Source organism: Bufo gargarizans, chromosome 2, assembly GCF_014858855.1.
Source record: "Bufo gargarizans isolate SCDJY-AF-19 chromosome 2, ASM1485885v1, whole genome shotgun sequence".
NCBI lineage: Eukaryota > Metazoa > Chordata > Amphibia > Anura > Bufonidae > Bufo > Bufo gargarizans.
The window spans coordinates 44,394,798-44,413,557 of NC_058081.1; the positions used below are offsets into that span (position 1 = coordinate 44,394,798).

At 43.3% G+C, this 18,760-nt stretch overlaps 1 protein-coding gene across 2 annotated transcripts in view; it reads left to right on the plus strand.

Moving 5' to 3' along the window:
- The window catches only part of OLFM2 (olfactomedin 2), a 341,534-nt gene that overhangs the window by 252,357 nt on the left and 70,417 nt on the right, over positions 1-18,760 (plus strand). The window lies entirely within an intron of this gene.

The window sequence follows — 18,760 nt, forward strand, 5'->3', positions numbered from 1 at the left end:
CAGGTGTATGCTGACTCCTATTTAACATGATTTTGAATGTGATTGCTTAATTCTGAACACAGCTACATCCCCACTTATGCAACCACATTTTTTTAAAGTTTTTTTTGTTCTCCTACCTCCACCTAAAAGATTTCAGTTGATTTTTCAATTGAGTGGTACAGTTTATAGTTCACATTAAAGGTGGAAAAAGTTCTGAAATGATTTATCTTTGTCTCATTTTTTTACAGCAGAGAAACCTGACATTTTAACAGGGGTGTGTAGACTTTTTATATCCACTGTATCTTTTACTCTTTGTCTTAGTCTTCCCCACCACTTTTCTTGTCTCTGGCTGGTTTAATACAGAACTGGGTTCAGCTATCTGCGCCTCTCACTTTACTCTCTAGACTAGTACCCACTCTAGACCATTCTAAGTCCTCCCCCCTGTTTTTCACACAGAAAATGCATAAATACTGATTAAATCATGGTTTTGATCCTTTTAGCAGCATATATGTAGGGAATGCACATAAAAGCATTTTGCAGTAAAAGTTTTTTTTTTTTGTAACATAAGTCCAATTCATTACTAGATCATTTATGTGCAAAGTGTTCATTAGAGAGAGAGGGAACCATTTCTGAAGACAGAACCTGTCTGGGGAGAATCAAGTTTTACATTCATCATATATACAATGTACAAGAAACAATGGAAGTGGGCATTTGCTCTTGTGAGGTAAAACACGTTGATGTAATTTGGTTCGAGTGGAGGGTAGAAAGTCACTTGTATGTGTATATGGAAACTGTACATGCAGTGGTTGATTTGCATTTTAGGCCTGAATGTAAAGGCAACATTTGTTTTCTGCAACAAAATAAAGAGCAAGCAAAGCTATGTTTGAAATGGACTTATGCATCACTGACTACATTTGATCCAATTTTGCTTACTGTTACAGAGATAATTCCCACAGTGGTTTATAAGCCAAGTGGTATCTCTCATAGTTTGTAGCCATTTTCCTTGTTCATAGATCTGAGGATTTCTGAGAACATATTTTTAACACCAATTTTGTTGTTAAGCCCTCAATAGGATTCTGGTGCTCATGATGACATATTTTTCCCATCGGTGAGATTTTGTCATACTGTACTCTAGAGAACACTGTACACTATCTAGGGGACTCAGGCTCTAACACAGCTGAAATAAAATAATCTGTAATAAATAGACACAGAAGCCCATGATGGGTGACAAAAGTCCAGTAGAGCATTCTAAATCCAATCTCTTCACACGCTGGAAAGTCATTCGTAATTTACTGGTCTTTTTGTTCCTTTAAAATGGTTTCATTTGCATTATTTTCATCTTGATGAATACGAAAAAAAACTTCCATTTACAGTATATTTTCTTTTGCTGCTATTTAAGTATTTGGATTGTGTCTTCCGTACTGTTCAACTTTGAGCTTCAAATTATGTATTTTTATTACTAATATCAATCTGTGAGATCTTTCTTCTTTATAATTTGTATTCCAAATGCAAAGGTATCCTGCTTTAGAGTGCACTGTATTTACTGAGAAAATGACAGACCTTCAGAGATGAATGAGTCTCAGACAACTCAAGGAGACTTCTTCAGCTTTGCAAAAAAATATCTCATATACTTATCCAGCTCCTTGAAGTCTTCAACTCCCTTTTTGCTGTTTCAGCTAGGTGTCTCAATCTTTAAAATGGGGACTGTATTTTTGATCCATGTGACCCCCAAACTCAACACTCATAAGATTCTATGGCTAAGAACACACAATTAGGCTTTCTGATGATGTTCTTGAAGCCAAAATCAGATGTAGATCATAAAAGGGGAGAAACTATTAAGTACAAATACTGTTTCCTATTTTTTTTTATCTACTTCTGGTTTTGGCTTCAAAAGATGCATCAAAGAACTAGAACTTGTGGTCGGGTTTTATAGGATCTGCTACAACTCTGTTTATGTCGAATTTTCTCACAAAATATACGCCACAAATTTGGCATGCTCCAAAGCTACAACTAGATTAGAATAAGGTGCCTCTTTCAGATAATACATGGAGGTACATGGAATGTCTACAAGTTCTAATTAGTGCTGATTTTGAACTACCATATGAATCTTTGGCCATTGATAAAACCTAAAGTGCCTAGGAAGACAAGCAAATTCCCTTTCAAAACTAAATATGAACTGATTTGCCTATTAGCAAAGGTTGGAAGAGTTTAGATCTCTGAGTAAATGAACAACGTTTCATTAGGTAGTTGACATATCAACATTCTGAGTCAACAAATTTTACTTTGTCTTAAATGTGTTTTCCAGAAGTAAAATATTGATGACGTATTTTGGGTGCTACATCCCTTTCAGGATATTGTACTCCTGTAAAAATCTTCCTTTGTTTGCACCCATATTTTTAAGTATGGTTTCTTTCCGGATTATTATGAACCATTATTTGTCTTAAACGAACTGTATTGATATTGTATTGTTAGTGATTTTCCACTCTGGATCAAAGAGGGAGGTTACAAGCAGTGAATTTGACTCTATGAAACCCATATACCTTAATATATATAAAAAGGGATTTCTTAGTGAGACAATCTCCTTAACCCCTTCCTGCACCTTAATGCAACAGTATGTAAAGGGTCTTACATAGTTGTGGCACCTTAATGTAGTTCGCAAAGATGATCACACTGGCACCATGTTAGTGTCAGTGTTATGATCACCAGTTGGATGGGTGTAATACCTTCCTTTCGCAACTGCTGGAAGCAGAAAAACACAGCGTGTGCTTGAGCGCAATGGTCAAGTTTCCTCCCTGCACGTTTGTTGGTTGCTATGCAGACAATAAATGTGCAAGGAAGTACTGGCACTCACTGTCATGTCGTAGCCATGTTGGTTACTGGCATTACAGTGATTGGCTGGCCAGAACTGATGTTGATTGAGCACCAAAGTTCTCGGGTGCTCGAGTAGAAAACCTCAGGATGCTCGGGTGCCCTACTGAGCACCCGAGCACAATGGAAGTCAATGGGAGAACCCGAGCATTAAACCAGGCACCCCCTGCTCTGAAGAGAGGAGGGTGTCTGGTTCACAGGAAAAGGTCAGAAGTTGATGGAAACACCACTGAAATGGTTCGGGAACAGCATGCGGAGGATGTCTGGATACATCTTGGACTCATACGTAGGTCGCTGCTGGGAACGATGTTGTCAGAGTAGTACGCCACTTTTACAGACTGACAATAATACGCACAAAACCGAAGATAAAAACGATTTTAGAGGAAACATTTTTAGGAAACATTCTTTCCTGTACATTTACTTGTATATAAAGTGCAAGTGCTGCCAAAAATTATAAGGAAGAGGCAACTTGTATATCACATAAAGGAGGGCCTCATTCACAGTGTGGTAAAATTGTTCAGGTAGTGGGACTCCTACACTCATAAAGCCTTTTGCACTAAGTGAAAAGGCTTCCAAAAATTACAAGGAACCAGCACTACAATAGATCCTTTGTTACACATAAAGGAGGGCATCATACACACCCTTGAAAAATTATGATTGATGGCCTGCTGGTGACCATAAAACACATTAGGAGCAAGGGCCTGCTGGCGACCCTCTAAAGCATTAGGGGTGAGGGTCTGCTGCTGATCTGACGACCTAAAACATTAGAGGTGACTGAGCTGACCATCGAAAAAATTATGGTTGAGGGTCTGCTGGTGAGCTTACTCTCTAAAACATTAGGGATGAGGGCTTGCTGCTGATCTGACCATGGAAAAAATTATGGGCAGGGCCTGCTGCCTAGCTGACCATCAAAAAAAATATGGTTAAGGGTCTGCTGCTGAGCTGTTTCTCTAAAACATTAGAGGCAAGTGCCTGCTGCTGATCTGACCATCAAAAAAATTATGGTTGAGGGCCTGCTGCTGAGCTGACCATCGAAAAAATTATGGTTGAAGGCCTACTGCTGAGCTGACAATCAAAAAAATTATGGTTGAGGGCCTGCTGCTGAGCTGACCATCGAAAAAATTATGGTTGAGGGCCTGCTGCTGAGCTGACCCTCTAAAACATTAGGGGTGATAGCCTGCTGCTGAGCTGACCATCTAAAGCATTATGGGCGAGGGCCTGCTGCTGAGCTGACCATCTAAAACATTAGGGGTGAGGAGCTGCTGCTGATCTGACCATGGAAAAAAATTTGGGCGAGGGCCTGTAACTGGCCTGCCCTGTGTTCCACCAAAAACTTTTGTTTTGTAGTGAGAGAAACCATCAGGTGACCCATAAATTTCTGTCCTTGGGGTTAGCTTATGGCTAAGGAAGACAATGGGATGCTCCTCCCATTGATTTTCTGAGACAGTATAGCACCGAGGCCTACTTTGGAGGCATCGGTCTGTACAGTCGTGGCCAAAAGTTTTAAGAATTACACAAATATTAGTTTTCACTAAATTTGCTGCTAAACTGCTTTTAGATCTTTGTTTCAGTTGTTTCTGTGATGTAGTGAAATATAATTACACGCACTTCATACATTTCAAAGGCTTTTATCGACAAATACATGACATTTATGCAAAGAGTCAGTATTTGCAGTGTTGGTCCTTTTTTTTTCTTCACCAAACTGTTGTTGGATTGTTGGAAGAAGTTGCTGTTGGAGGGGGGTTTTGGTACCATTCTTTATTCATGGCTGTGTTTTTGGGCAAAATTGTGAGTGAGCCCACTCCCTTGGATGAAAAGCAACCCCACACATGAATGGTCTCAGGATGCTTTACTGTTGGCATGACACAGGACTGATGGAAGCGCTCACCTTTTCTTCTCCGGACAAGCTTTTTTCCTGATGCCCCAAACAATCGGAAAGAGGCTTCATCGGAGAATATTACTTTGCCCCAGTCCTCAGCAGTCCATTCACCATATTTTCTGCAGAAGATCAATCTGTCCCTGACGTTTTATTTGGAGAGAAATGGCTTCTTTGCTGCCCTTCTTGACACCAGGCCATCTTCCAAAAGTCTTCACCTCACTGTGCGTGCAGATGCGCTCACACCTGCCTGCTGCCATTCCTCAGCAAGCTCTGCACTGGTGGCACTCCGATCCCGCAGCTGAGTCCTCTTTAGGAGACAATCCTGGCGCTTGCTGGACTTTCTTGGACGCCATGAAGCCTTCTTAACAAGAATTGAACCTCTTTCCTTGAAGTTCTTGATGATCCTATAAATTGTTGATTGAGGTGCAATCTTAGTAGCCACAATATCCTTGCCTGTGAAGCCATTTTTATGCAACGCTATGATGGCTGCACGCGTTTCTTTGCAGGTCACCATGGTTAACAATGGAAGAACAATGATTTCAAGCATCACCCTCCTTTTAACAGGTCAAGTCTGCCATTTTAACCCTAATCAGCCTGACATAATGATCTCCAGCCTTGTGCTCATCAACATTCTCACCTGAGTTAGGCTACTTTCACACCTGCGTTTAGGTGCGGATCCGTCTGGTATCTGCACAGACGGATCTGCACCTATAATGCAAACGCTTAGATCCTTTCAGAACGGATCCATTTGCATTACCATGAACAAAAAAAAATAAAACATTTTTTTTTTGTTTTTTTTTGTTCATGATAGCGCAAACGGATCCGTTTTGACTTTACATTGAAAGTCAATGGGAGACGGATCCGTTTGAAAATTGAGCCATACTGTGTCAACTTCAAACGGATCCGTCCCCATTGACTTCCATTGTAAGTCTGGACGGATCCGTTTGCCTCCGCACGGCCAGGCGGACACCCGAATGCTGCAGGCAGTGTTCGGGTGTCCGCCTGCTGAGCGGAGGACAAACGGTGCCAGACTGATGCATTCTGAGCGGATCCGCATCCACTCAGAATGCATTAGGGCTGGACGGATCCGTTTGGGGCCGCTTGTGAGAGCCTTCAAACGGAACTCACAAGCAGAGCCCCGAACGCAAGTGTGAAAGTAGCCTTAGGCTACTGGTGGTAATTCACACCATCCTGCAATTCATCCAGACACAAAGCTTCCAGATCCCAAGACAGAGACCCAGCTTCTGAGCCCAGCTGCCTATTTAAGGACAGCCAGGTGCTGCCAAAACCCGGACCGGCACTTAAAATCCAGTCTTGTATTAGACCTGACCTGGCTGTAAATCAGCCCAGCAGCACATGCTGGGAGGAAAATACCTGCTCTCCCAGACCAAACCGCTCACTGTGTCACACTAGATATGAGTAGTAATGCTCTATTTTTATATGTATGTGTGTGTATATATTTATATATATATAAAAAAGGAGAGAATCCAGTGGGAGCACCAGCCAAGGTGTGGGTGCGACGTCCAGCACGGGGTAGCGGCAATACCCTAAGCATTGTAGAGACGAAAGAAGCCGGACTGCACTCCAAAATGACTGTAAAATAAATGGTTTATTCACCTATAAAAATGGCACAACTTACGACGTTTCGGCTCACAAGAGCCTTCCTCAAGCATAGAAACAGTGAAAGTGAGGGCATATAAAAGACATTTCATAAATGTAGGACCAATCAGATAGAAGTTGCAATTAACATCCAATTACATACATCTGTTACAAAAAACTTTAAGTGCATGTGCATAAAGTGACATGTGTCATGTAATCTGTATTCTCGGGAATAAATCCCTTTCTGTGAAAATAATGCCAGTAGAGATCATGATAAAAACAGTGATATAATGAGGAATATGGATCGTAGAAATAGAACCCTAAGAAGCAATAGCGCCCACATAGACCATCGCGTTCGTTGAGCGTCTCTGTCTCTTCAATGCGCATGTCCAGATGAGAGTCATCCTATGAGTCATAATGCAGAAAATGTGGCGCATGCGTTCTATGGTATCAAACAGACATCGCCATCTTGGTTAAGGGCAAGTTGCCCTGTATGTTTATATAATATACCGATGTGAGCTGTACCAAATATCACCCAAATAAGGTAAATCGCCGTAGTAGGGGTCTCCTACATGTGTCAGCAGATGGGTCGGGATCCCATCCTGCCGAGAGGGATATCAAACCAAGTGGCCGTGGGTGTCGAAAAGGGGCATTCCCGTGAACCATATCGACACCGATAGCCTGACCACTAACAATAAAACAGCCGCAGGGAGATCATCCCTAAATAGAATGGAACAGCTATATACATATATATAGACAAAAATAAGAAGGTTGGGGCGGCACTGCAGTATATCAGTATCAACGGAGTGCCAGCGGCCGTGAAGGCGATCCCCCTTCAAATGGTTAGTATGAAAATTCCATGGCACATCCAAGGCGTAAAATCAGGAAAAACGTTTATTTACCAGACAGCTGTCTGGTGAATAAAAGTTTTTCCTGATTTTACGCCTTGGATGTGCTGTGGAATTTTTCATACTATACATATATATATATATAGAATATGGGGGACATTTATGAAGACTGACGTTTTAAAGGGAACCTGTCATCACCTTTATGCTGCCTATACTAACGGCATAATAGGGTAGAGACAGGTGAGTTGATTTCAGCGGTCTGTCATTTATAAGTTAAAAGTAAGTGGTTGCCAAGAACCAACATCACAAACATTGCAGACTGGGCCTGAAAAAGAGTCCTGGACACCTGAGAAGAGTCATGGTTATTCATGAAGTCCTGCTCTCCTGCCGACCTGCTGATGACTGACCGGCTTCTACCTAGTTTTCTCCCTTTCTCTCTAGGAGAGAACTGCCAATCATCAGCAGATGGGCGGGAGAGCAGGAGATTATAATAACCAGGACTCTTCACAGGTAGATTTGACTCTTTTCAAGGCCTGGGCTGCAATGATTATGATGCTGGTTCTCGGCAACCACTTACTTTTGGCTCATAAATGACACACCGCTGAAATCAGCATTTCTGTCACTATTTTATGCTGCCCTCAGTGAGGTCAGCATAAAGTTGATGACAGGTTCCCTTTAAGCAACAGTCTTGATTCCCTCTGTGCTCCCAGGGAATGCTACAAAGTGATGTTGAAGCCTCTCATGAATTTTTTACCTCCTGCATTCTGTGGAACATACTTAAAGGGGCACTTGCTTTCCTCAAAGAACAGATGACAATAGTGATGAGCGGAAGGGGTCATATTAAAATTCGCAATATTTCTTGAATATTTTGTAGAATGTTTGTCGAATATTCGCTAATTTGAATATTCGTTATATTCTACATCTATTTTACTCAAAAAATATTACGCGATCAATACAGGCGTGGGTCAAAAACTAATATATAGCACTATATACGATATAGTGCTATATATTAGTTTTTTAGAATATTCGTCATTTTTTCCATCTGAAGTCATGATTCCTCCCTGCTTAAGTTGCTTGAACAGGGGAGGGCTGGCAGCCTTAGTCCTGGGGGGCAAATCCAGTCAAGTGGCCAATTTTAGCCCCGCCCATTATTAAAAGCCCCGCCTACATATAATAGGCAACTCTTAACAAACACTGTACAGCTGACATTCTATAGTTGAGGCCTGTCTCTACACATCATACGGAGAGAGGAGGCCTGTCCTGGCTGCACTGTCTGCTTCACATTATACAATAAACAGCAGGCTACAGCCAGGAAGCTCCTCCGCTCTCCTCCCTCCTCAGATCCTGCTCAAGGCTTGTCGTTCCCCCCACCATCTGCCACCCGCCCGTGGCCTGCTGCCCCCTTTCGCCGTCCTCACCCAGCTCTGAATCCTCCTTCTGCAAATGGCAGGGGAGGAGCCGGAGCATCTCCTCTCCTACATAGCGCCCCATACCTCTTACATCCAGTGATGTCACCTTTGTTGTAGACGTTCTCTTTCTTTATCTTCTCCATTCAGACCAGACCGCCATGATGATATTTCTGCCATCTCCCGTCTCTGCAGAGATTGACAAACAGACATTAGTTTCCCACATTTCCATCATCTTCACATCTTCTGAACACTCTTTCCTGCCACCCCCAATACTGTGCCCGCTGTGCCCCCAATACTATACTGCAGAAACAGTTCCCCTGGAAATACTACTGCCACACAGATGGTGCCCCTTAAAGGGATTCTGTCACCTCCCCTCAGCCAAAAAACGATTTAAAAGCAGCCATGCAGCACAGCTTACCTGGATTAAGCTGTGCTGTTTAATCTTGAAATCCGTCCAGCAGTTACTTTAAAAAACGACTTTGATCAATAAGGAAATGCGTCCTGAAGGTGCCCAGAGGGGCGTTTTTTTCTTCCTAGTGAGCCCAGTACCGCCCCTCTTTCAGTGCCCAGCCCGCCTTCCTTGTATTTTCTAACTGCCGCCCCCAGCCTGCCACAGCCTCTCCTGCCTCTCCTCCCCCTCCCTCACGCCGAACGAAGTCTCGCACAGGCGCAGTACCCACTGAGGGCTGCGCCTGTGCGATCATCAGGAGACTGAGGGCGGCAGCTTCATCTTCGTCACTGGGCATGCGCCGAGCCCAGTGACGTCCGATGCTCGCTCTTCCCTGCTGACTGAGGGAAGAGCGAGCATCGGACGTCACTGGGCTCGGCGCATGCCCAGTGACGAAGATGAAGCTGCCGCCCTCAGTCTCCTGATGATCGCACAGGCGCAGCCCTCAGTGGGTACTGCGCCTGTGCGAGACTTCGTTCGGCGTGAGGGAGGGGGAGGAGAGGCAGGAGAGGCTGTGGCAGGCTGGGGGCGGCAGTTAGAAAATACAAGGAAGGCGGGCTGGGCACTGAAAGAGGGGCGGGACTGGGCTCACTAGGAAGAAAAAAACGCCCCTCTGGGCACCTTCAGGACGCATTTCCTTATTGATCAAAGTCGTTTTTTAAAGTAACTGCTGGACGGATTTCAAGATTAAACAGCACAGCTTAATCCAGGTAAGCTGTGCTGCATGGCTGCTTTTAAATCGTTTTTTGGCTGAGGGGAGGTGACAGAATCCCTTTAAGCAATTATTGGCACACAGTGCTCTAAAAAATAACTACACCCAGACACTAATTGTATAAAGATAATGTCCCCCAAAAATAATTGTGCTAAGCTGATACTATGCCAGGGTGCCCCCAAAGTAACAGTGCTCCCCAAAATCCCACCAATAGAAATAATTCTCTGCCAGAGCACACTTAGTAGTAATAATGCCCCTATAGTGCCCTAGTAATCATGTTCCTCATGGCCCCCCAGTAGTAGAAAAGCTCCCCATAATACCCCCTAGTAGTACTAATTCTCCCTATAATATGACAGTACATGAAATACCCCCGCTTAGTGCCCGCAGTTGAGCTAATGTCCCCATAATGTATGCCAGTATAAAATACCCCTATATAGTGCCCCCAGCAGATGCCCCTATAGTGCTCCTCTCCCCCAAAATGTGCCAGTAAAAAATGCCCCTTCTTAGTGCCCCCAAATAATGCCCCACAGTGCCGCTCTCTCCCCTATAGTGTCTCCCATAATGTGCCAGTAAAAAATTCCCCCTTAGTGCCACCAAATGCCATAGTGCCCCTCATAATGTGCCAATACAAAAGGCCCCTTTAGAGACCCCACTTCCCCATAGTGCCCCCAAATAATGCCCCTATATTGACACCAGATGCCCATAGTTCCACTCTCCTCTATAGTGCCCCCCATAATGTGCCAATAATAAAAAAAAAACCTTTAGAGCCCCCAGATACCCCCATAGTGCTCCTCTCCCCCATGGTTCCCCCCCATAATGTGCCAGTTAGAAATGCCCCCATAGTGCCAGCTCCTCCCATAGTGCCAGCTCACCTCATAGTGCAAGCTCCCCCATAGTGCCAGCCCCCCCATAGTGCCAGCTTCCCCATAGTACCAGCTCCCCCATAGTACCAGCTCCCCCCATAGTGCCAGCTCCCCACATAGTGCCAGCTCCCCCATAGCCATAGTGACAGCTCCCCTCGCGAAGAAAAAAAAAACGTAACACTAATACTTACCTCCATCAGCAGCGATGCAGGCCTGCTGTGTGCTGCCCTGCTGAGGGCGGCGGTACAGATGAATATGGAGATGAGTGCTTGCACAATGGAAGCGCTCATCTCCTACTGCCCGCTGCAATTACATCCAGGGCCGGCAAGCACCGCCTGTAGTGATTAGCGGTGCGGCCCTGAGGGATAAAAAAATAAAAAATAAATAAATATTTTTGTTAAAGACGGGCTGTTTTTTAGGGCGGCCTGGGGGGCAATTGCCTCCCTTCCCCTCGGCCCAGCCCGCCCCTGCTTGACAAGCAGCTTAAGCAGGGAGGAATCATAACTTCAGATGGAAAAAAATTCTGAATATTCTAAAAAACGAGTATATAGCACTATCTTCTATAGTGCTATATATTTGTTTTTGACCCACGCCTATATTGATTGCGTAATATTCGCATATTACACCATCATTACCTTGCCGAATGTTCGAAAAACTAATATATAGCACTATATTCGAAATATTCGCAAATTCTCTAAGTTGTGATATTCGCTATAAATATTCATAATTTGAATATTCGCGCTCAACACTAATGACTAATGCTCATGTGTACACCATATACCAACCCAACCCCTCTTCCGCCCAAGGAATAGACAGTAAAAAGATAACAAAAATCAATTCCACCTTTTCAGATTTCCCCTTTGGCTTCTTTCTGCTGTCCCCATATCTGTACATTTTTCAACAGTTTCCCTTTTATTGCCATATTGCATTTCTCATCCCACTGCAACACATTTATTGCCGATAGCCAGGCCCTAAAGTTAGGTGGATCAGCTTCTTCAGAAGGGATGGTCAGGCTTGGTGCTCCCCCAATGGGAAATAAGTAGTGATGAGCAGGAGGTGCCATATTCGATTTTTTATATTCGTCGAAATCGAATATTCGTCATTATGCTATTTATCGCGAATAATATGCGATTTTATTAATTGTGTATTGCGATTTTGTGTATTTACGAATATTCGCCATATTGCTATATATTCTTGTTTTAGAATATGACAAATATGACAAATATTCTAAAAAACAAAGTTATAGCAATATAGCAAATATTGGTAAAATATGTGAGTTCTCAGAAGGAGGAGAGCCCCGCAGGTAAGTAAATGCTGCTGAGTGAAACTGCCTGTTGCCACCAATGCTGCGGGGGGGGGGGGGGGGACGCTGTGGCCACTGCCAGGGGGGGAGGGGGACCCTGTGGCCACTGCCACCAATGATTTTAATACTGGGGGGGAGGGGGGGTTAGGGCACACTGGCCAACAATTAATTTAATATTGGGGAGGGGGGGGGCGCACCTGAGGGGTTAATAGTGCAGATCACAGCGCCCTGGCGGTATATTCTAACTTCAAGCGTCCCCATCACCGTGGGAATTCCTGGTGGTTAGAATATACCATTGGATCTGAGTTAGATCGTGAAAACTCAGATCCAATGGTATATTCTAACCACCAGGCATTCCCATGGTGACAGGGACGTTTGTCGGGGAGGAGTATGCCGAAGGGCAATAACTGTACTAATTTATAGTGCTATATTTTAGTTTTTTAGAATATTCGTCATTTTTTACCATCTAAACTCTTGATTCCTCCCTGCTTCTTGCTTGTGGGCCAATGAGTCATTGACCCACAAGCATTTTAAGCAGGAAGGAATCATGTGTTCAGATGGAGAAAATGACGAATATTCGATATAACGAATATATAGCACTATATTAGCAATATTTGCGAATTATTGAAGTTGCCATATTCGCGATAATTTTTTTCGCTATGTGAATATTCGCGCTCAACACTAGAAATAAGTCCAGAGAGTTAAGGTCTGCAGTAAACCAGTGTGCTTCTTTACTGAAGGAATGCAATTGCAAAACAGTACAGGCAAGCAGAGCCAGACAAAGTGTGGCCGTGGGCAAAATTTTAAGTGGAGCCCCAAAATAAATATTGCACAGACAACACATTCACACATAGCCTGCCTGCACTGATTGCAGAATACACGTGGTTCTTCCACGCAGATTCTCGTGCATAGAAACTGCTGTGTAATACAGTATCAGCAAGGTGTATAAGATTATCTTTAGGGTAGGTCATCAATATCAGTTCGGCTGGCGTCCTTCTCCCGGGACACCTGCCGATCAACTGTTGGGAGGCCAGTGATGTCACTGTATATCTGTCGCATGGCCTAGTTGCAGTTCAGTCCCGTTCAAGTGAAAGGAGATGAGCTGCAATACCAAGCGTCGCTGCTGTCTAATGTACGGCGATGTGCTTGGTAACCTATAAAGAGACCGCAGTGCTCAACGGAGCTCTGGTGAGCGCCGTGGCCTCTTCAAACAGCTGGCCTCACTCTCATTTCTTCTTGTAGCATGTTGAAGCTCTACTTGGAACCTTGTTTAGATCCAACAATGTAAAATATGATTTTTTGCCATTTTTCAAGTGGTCTTGAACTTTTGATCAGGACTGTATGTTCTATTTTTTTTGCGGCACTACGGAACGGATATACTGATGCGGACAGCACACAGTGTGCTGTCCGCATTTTTTGCGGACCCATTGAAATGAATAGGTCCGCATTCTATCCTCAAAAAAAAAAACGGAACGGGCACAGAAACAAACAATGTTTGTGTACATGTAGCCTAATAGACATAATTGGAATCATTTAGCAAACTGATGTAAAGTAGAACTGGATTTCCAAAAGAGCTGTCAAAAATGAAAAGATGAGATCTGATTGGTTGCTATGGGCAACTAAGCCAGTTCTACTTTACACTAGTTTGATAAATTACCCAAAATGTCCCTATAGTGTCCACATCAGCTATAATGTCCCCTAGAGACCCCCAGTAATAATAATAACACCCTATATTGTGCTCCGGGTAATAATCCCTGTATAGTGTCCCCAAAAACAATAGAATTGACCTTACAGTGCCTACCCAATAGCAAGGCCCCCCACGCTGCCCCCATATAGTAATCCCCTCATAATAATGTGCCCCTCCACACAGTAATTTCCCCCACATAGTACTTTGCCCCACACTGCATAGATAAAAATAGAAGAAAAAGCGGCACTCACCGAATCTTCACAAAACATAGCTTTATTGTAGGTAAAACACAGCAGGTGCGGGTCACAAATGCAGCTGAATCAGGCAACAGCCGTTTCACGCTAGAATCACGCTTTGTCAAGCCCACTGACAGTAATTTACCCCACACTGCCCCCATATAGTAGTTTACCCCACACTGCCCCCATATAGTAGTTTACCCCACACTGCCCCACACAGTAATTTAACCCACACTTCCCCCACACAGTAGTTTCCCCCACACTGCCCCCACACAGTAGTTTCCCTCACACTGCCCCCACACAGTAGTTTCCCTCACACTTCCCCCACACAGTAGTTTCCCTCACACTGCCCCACACAGTAATTTAGCCCACACTGCCCCCACACAGTAGTTTCTCCCATATTGCCCCATATAGTAATTTGCCCCACATAGTAATCCCTCCCATAATAATTTGTCCCCACACAGTAATCCCACCATAATATTTTCCCCCCTCATAGTAATTTGCCCCCATACTGCAATTTCCCCCCGATGTACTATCTCTTCACATGTCCTCCTGTGTGTCACCCCCATGTGCTCCAAAGCTGGCACATTAAATAAAATAAAAATAAATAAAAGCTAAATACTCACCTATGTCCAGGCATGCAATGTCAGGCGCGCACACTTCACTGTGCTGCGTCCCGGCACAGGCACATGCGATGACGTCAACACACACGCCTGTGCCAGGATTTCACTACCGCATAGGCCTCAGGCCTACTAGGCCTGAAGCCTATTGCAGTGATCGGCGGTGGAGCAGGGAACTATGCGTTCCCGTGCCCCGCCGCAGTATGTGGGCGTTCGGGTCAGTGTTGGGCCCCCCAGCGGTGCTGGGTCCAGGGCTGCTAACTTGAACGTCATCCACCACTGACGGGAAGGAGGCCCCTTTGGTGATGGGGGCCCAAGCCAATTGCCCAGTTTGCCCTCCCTAACGCCAGCCCTGCAGGCAAGGCACTGAGATGGCTTCTCCAGTCTCCTCCCAGAAAGAAGGTTTTATGCTGAGTAAAGGCCTGAGGTAGCTGTCTCTCTCTCTTTTTCTGAAGGCTGGTACCTTGGCCAACAGTGCATTGCCCAGGGTATATTGCTCAATTGTTCAACTGGCTCCCTGGTCACAGGACTGGTGACCCTAGGTCTGTGGTTCAGTGTCCCCATCTCAGCATCTTCTTCTGGTCACTCATGCAGTCTGGCAAAGTATCTCCTAATAAACACTGGTCTCTATCTGCAGACTGGCGAAGTCTCTCCTACTAAGCACTGGTCCTTATCTGCAAACAAGTAGAGGCTCTGACTTATCTCCTTATATACAGTTTCTACCGGAACTAGAACCTTATAGGGGAAGGGGTGGAGTGGAAAATCACAGCCTAAACAGAATTGTTGTTCCAATTTCTGTCAATAGCGTTTAACAATAGAGTTTCATTGCAAGTCTATGGGAATGACTAAGCAGTTCCAGACATAAAGAAGTCTTCAGACATAAACAACAGAGCTAAACCAGTCAGAAGGTCAGTTGGCTGTTTTTTTCCCTCCAAACTTTGCATAGGTATAAAGTCATAAAGTCTCTCAATATTAGCTGGCTGTGCATTAACTGTTTCCACAGTGCAGTGCAGATATAATTCAAGAACAGGATATTACATAATAAACATAAATGCAGTTCAACAATATGAAACAGAATAAGTGCAAGTAACCCCTTCAAAGTTCAATAAAGTAGGGAGCTAATGGCTTTGCTTAGTAGCAATAGGGGCAAAATGTCCACAGGTGTCCATAGTCCAAAATACCCTAGCTCACGGGCACTACACATCCATGCCCAGATAGATTTTTGAAGATCACATCTCCTCTCAAGTTCCCCAAGCTAAAACTCTTACAGACATCTAAGGTCATCTTACTTACTGTAGATCTTGAGATAAATAGACACTACGGTCCTCACAGTCTGCTTTTGGGAATTAAATCAATGCAGAGAATTGCTGGGATCGTCAAGGTCTTCCTTTTGTTTACCGTATTAGCGCACAGAGTAGAATATAGTACGTAGAATGCTTGTTTCAATAAACTATATTTACAATAAACCAGACAAGGTTTGTAACTAATGGATATATGATTCAATCTCCTAATGAACAACTATTTTCAAGATACAGCATCCCTAGGTAAAACCTTTACGACTCCAAAGTCTCAAGCCGCTGATTCAGTAACAGAGGTAATTTTGGATTTCTCTTGTAATATCCAGAGCAGTGCACATTACGAGATATTAAGTTAATTGTGTTATAAACCACGTCCTTATTGGCATGGCTCTCATTTTGCCCGAGAACAGACACACATCTTGTGTAAGTAGTTAGTGTGGGATGAAAAGCTTTAGGCACACAGTGACTTTATGTTAATAGTAATTAATATTATTATGCATTTCTCTCGCTATCTGCATTAATGCCTCTGCAAATTAGCAACGCGCTATTAAAATTGGCCTTGTATTTCTAGCGTTACCATAAAAGCTTGGGCTGGATTAGCATTTCTCTACTTGCAGGTCTACTTGTTAAGTTTCATTTATCCTCCACGCTACAGCCAAAGATCTAAATGGCTTTTCAACCCACGTCCTTGCTCAACATCATGAAAATATACTTGAAAATATTCCATCCAAAATGAAACCCATAATTACTTGATTGCAATATGCAGATTAGTAATTAATAATATATAAAGTAATCATTAGGATAAATGAAGTGTAAAATTAGAAGAGTTGTGCCTCCGTCATACCAATGGTGCTAGGTCCAGATAAAATCTACATTCTATAAATTCAGAATTTACACTCATATGTGGAGCCACCAAGGAAAGAATACCTTTAAAATGCAGGACGTTACATCTAAAGGGGTTGTCCCATGAAAAATATTCTACAGTTTTCAAACCAGCACCTGAATCTGAATACTTTTGTTATTACATGTAATTAAAAATGTTGTATAGCCACTGAGTTATTCAATAAATTGTAGCTGTATAACGCCACCTGCTGTTTGTTTTTTTCTTATTTATTTGTCCTGCTCATTGTTAGGGCTGCACATGCTCAGTTCCATCCTTCAACTGCCTCCTGAGCTGTGATAGGGAGAGCTGAGACACGCCTCCTGAGCTGTGATAGGGAGAGATGAGACACACCTCCTGAGCTGTGATAGGGAGAGCTGAGACACGCCCCTGAGCTGTGATAGGGAGAGATGAGACACACCCACTTAGCTGCAGCAGAAAAGACACTCCCCTTGAGCTGTCAGCTTGATATAAATCTAGCAGAGTAATGAATGTGGAGATCTCTGGATCCATGTGAGGTACAGGGCTGGTTCTAGCTTTATTAGAAGTTTGTCTTATACTGTATGATGTCTGATTTTTATTTTTACATTAGTCATGGGCTAACCCCTTTAACATTATGCCAGGGGTAGTTTCTATAGGTTTGTAGAAATAACAGTTATACATGGCATCGGGTGCCATAGGGCGCCCAAAGGCTTATCTGCCACATAAAAAGAGCCCACCATCACAAATGGGACCTGATAGGTTGGGCTCCATGTTCTATATTTGGAATTGGGGCCCAAGAGTTTTAAAAGGATTGTCTGAGAGTTTTGAAACTTTTGAGGAACGCAGAGACACTTAAGAAGCAAAAAAATCAATACTCATCTGCTAAAGGTTCCTCTGTTGCAGAGTTGTTGGACTTGTGCTTGGACCATACAATTCCCTGTTGGACCAGAAGTGATAATGTCATGTTTAATGTTTATGTGACCACTCAGTCAGTTACTGGTCTCAGTGCTCGTGTGCACATAAATGGTACATGACTGCTGAGCTCAATAATTGGGTGACCAGTTACTTGAACCATAAATGTGACATCATCACTTCTGGTATGACAAGGACTGTTGGTGGAACAGAGGAACCTTCAGCAGGTGAGTAAAACTTTTGAGGAGAATGAGGGGAATATTTGAAGTCTGTTTTCCTTGACTCTGTGTTGGCGTACTTTGCATCAAATTTATCAAATAGCACAAGTTGTTTGCTAAGTGGCATAGGATTGGACTTTTTTTGCAACAGGAGTGAAAATCATTAACATAGCTAACCACACCCACTTTCCCACCTATATTTCAAAACTGTAGTTGTGTAATAAAATGCAAATAAGTTGAAAACATTTAGTGCAAGTGACCTTAAAGGGGTTCTCCGGGAATTAAGAAAATGAAAAAACTTAAATATTACTTTATTATAAATATATTCTCAAATTCCTTTAATTATTTATAATGGTTCGTTTTGTCTGGGGAGCAATCATCAAGGGAGACAAAATGGCCGCTGTCCTATTAGTTCACACAAAACCTGTCCTGATCACACATGAGGACAAGTTACTTTACAAAACTGAGGTAAAGAGCTGCCTTATTCTCATCTTTGCTCTATTTGTCAGGGATTATGATCCTAAGTACAGATGATAAGAACGTTAGCTGAATCTCTGGGGAATTTAGTTCATGAGGAGACATGAAGTACAGAGAGGACAGGACAGGACAGACTGTGGTAATAGAGACTGTAAACAAGTGCTGCTTCTCATTAGCCACACCTCACCCTCCTCTCATGTCTCATCATCATCTCCATTCCCACAGAGATTCACCTGTATTCAGGATCATGATTCCTGACAAGCAGAGCAGAGAGGAGGATGAGGCAGCTCTATGGCTCATTGTGGTGAAGTAACGTCCTCCTGTGTGATTAGGACAGGTTCTGTGTGTACTGATAGGACGGCGGCCATTTTATTTCTTCTAATGATTGCTCCTGAGACAAAGCAAGCCATTCTAAGTAATGAGAGGTATTTGTGATTATATTCATTATAAAATAATATTTAGGTAGCCCACTGGACTCTTAGCCCCAGAATGAGTACAGATTACAACCAATAAATTACAAGCTGTAATAAATGCTTTTCTAT